At 50.4% G+C, this 2500-nt stretch overlaps 1 protein-coding gene across 12 annotated transcripts in view; it reads right to left on the bottom strand.

The window, feature by feature from the left end:
• The window catches only part of LOC139392572 (transcription factor SOX-5-like), a 284267-nt gene that overhangs the window by 39719 nt on the left and 242048 nt on the right, over positions 1–2500 (bottom strand). The gene's annotated exons all lie outside the window — the stretch shown is intronic.

Genomic DNA, 2500 nt, shown 5'->3' with positions numbered 1-2500 from the left:
CCATCTGCCTCCCCTCCCTCCCTCCCGCCCTCCCCCTCCATCTCTCCCTCTCCACCTCCATCCCTCCATCTGAGCTCCCTCCCTCCCTCCCTCCCTCCCTTTCTCCGGTCCATTCTAAAGCCCTCCTTTGTCCTGTGTCTGGTGCGTCCTAATGAAAGGCTGATTGTGTGGCCTCTCTCTAATACCTCCTGACAAAGACTCTGAAGGTGTTCAAAGATAAAGATGCCCTGGACGTAATTAAGCCAGCGAGGGCGACGTCACCACTGCAGCGCTCTTTCTATTCTCTCTGTCTCTGTTCTCACCGTCTGCACCCTCTTTCTGCAATCGCCCGTTGTTATGCACCCTCTCTCTATGCTTGTTCTTGTATCTCTCTCTCTCTCTCTCTCCCTCTCTCTCTCTCTGTCTTCCTGCCTCTCTGCCCCCCCCCTCCTCTCAGTAGGCCATGTCGGCAGTAAGTGATGTCTGATGAATCAGGGAGTGAGAGAATTGGAAATAAAAGAGAAGGGAGCAGGTTATTAGCACCCAGCTACAGATAGATAGGCCTGTGTAATTACTATGGGAGGGAAAGGTCAGGGCTGGGGGCAGAAAGGAGGGATGGGAGAAGACAGGGAGGAGGGGTGGAGGGAGAAAATGGGGGAGGAGGGATGGAGGGAGAAGACAGAAGGGAGGAGGGATAGAGGGTGAAGATAGGAGGGAGGAGGGATAGAGGGAGAAAATAGGAGGGAGGAGGGATAGAGGGAGAAGATAGGAGAGAGGAGGGATAGAGGGAGAAGACAGGGAGAGGAGGGATAGAGGGAGAAGACAGGGAGAGGAGGGATAGAGGGAGAAGACAGGGAGAGGAGGGATAGAGGGAGAAGACAGGGAGAGGAGGGATAAAGGGAGAAGACAGGGAGAGGAGGGATAGAGGGAGAAGACAGAGGGGAGGAGGTATAGAGGGAGAAGACAGGGAGAGGAGGGATAGAGGGAGAAGACAGAGGGGAGGAGGGATAGAGGGAGAAGATAGGAGGGAGGAGGGATAGAGGGAGAAGATAGGAAGGAGGAGGGATAGACGGAGAAGATAGGAGGGAGGAGAGATAGAGGGAGAAGACAGGGAGAGGAGGGATAGAGGGAGAAGACAGGGAGAGGAGGGATAGAGGGAGAAGACAGGGAGAGGAGGGATAGAGGGAGAAGATAGGAGGGAGGAGGGATAGAGGGAGAAGACAGGGAGTGGAGGGATAAAGGGAGAAGACAGGGAGAGGAGGGATAGAGGGAGAAGACAGGGAGAGGAGGGATAGAGGGAGAAGACAGGGAGAGGAGGGATAGAGGGAGAAGACAGGGAGAGGAGGGATAGAGGGAGAACATGAGGAACAAAAGATGACCGGTGTTCTTATTCCTTCCAGACAGGTGTATGATAGTGTGTGTTATTTGTGTAAAACAGAACATCAGAGAGTGAGAGATACTTGTGTTATGATAAATGGATGTATTTATTTCATTAAAGGATGTATCTAATAAAATGAATGCCATGGTGGTGGAATATTACTGCCACTAGGCATAGACAGTCAGATATAAACAGTGATGCTACTACATCACACTGTTCTCAGGGTATGACCCTGCATATCTGACCGGGTCCCAGAGTAACTTCTTCACAAAGCTATATCAGGACAATACACTGGGTCTCTCCGATCTGGCCATGGCACTAGTGTATGTGTGTGTGTGTGTGTGTGTGTGTGTGTGTGTGTGCCCGGCTTTGTAACAATCAGAATACCCAGGACCCCACCCAGGCAGGATCCGGTCTCAATAAGCAGTATTTCAGACTTCAGACTTCAGCCTCTCCAAAACATTTTTCCCATGCAACTCTGGGACATTAAAAATTCCAGGGTTCAAGTAGCATTTTTTAGAGGGATCCTTATTTCAGTGGATGTGTTTTCTGGGAGATAGGCGGCATCCCAAATGGCACCTTATCCCCTACATTGTGCACTACTGATGCGGAGCTGGTCAGGGAATAGGGTGCCATTTGGGCCGCAGTTATTTTTGCCTAATGCTCCTTAAACAAACAACGGAGAGGCAGATATTCATGCTCCTCATGGGGACACGGCTGTAACAAAAGAGAGAAATAAAGATAGCAAACATGTTGCTCTTGGCCAGAGAGATGCATCTCCCTAGACTACTGGGTGGGACAGAGTTCTCACTGAGAGAGAGAGAGAGAGAGAGAGAGAGAGAGAGAGAGAGAGAGAGAGAGAGAGAGAGAGAGAGAGATGCATCTCCCTAGACTACTGGGTGGGACAGAGTTCTCACTGAGAGAGAGAGAGAGAGAGAGAGAGAGAGAGAGAGAGAGAGAGAGAGAGAGAGAGAGAGAGAGAGAGAGAGAGAGAGAGAGAGAGATGCATCTCCCTAGACTACTGGGTGGGACAGAGTTCTCACTGAGAGAGAGAGAGAGAGAGAGAGAGAGAGAGAGAGAGAGAGAGAGAGATGCATTATTTTATCTTGTGTCCTTTAACCATTTGTACATTGTTAAAACACT

The sequence above is a fragment of the Oncorhynchus clarkii genome, chromosome 33, assembly GCF_045791955.1.
Source record: "Oncorhynchus clarkii lewisi isolate Uvic-CL-2024 chromosome 33, UVic_Ocla_1.0, whole genome shotgun sequence".
Classification (NCBI taxonomy): domain Eukaryota; kingdom Metazoa; phylum Chordata; class Actinopteri; order Salmoniformes; family Salmonidae; genus Oncorhynchus; species Oncorhynchus clarkii.
Note: the sequence above shows the minus strand (reverse complement) of the source record. Positions and strands in the feature narration are given on the sequence as shown.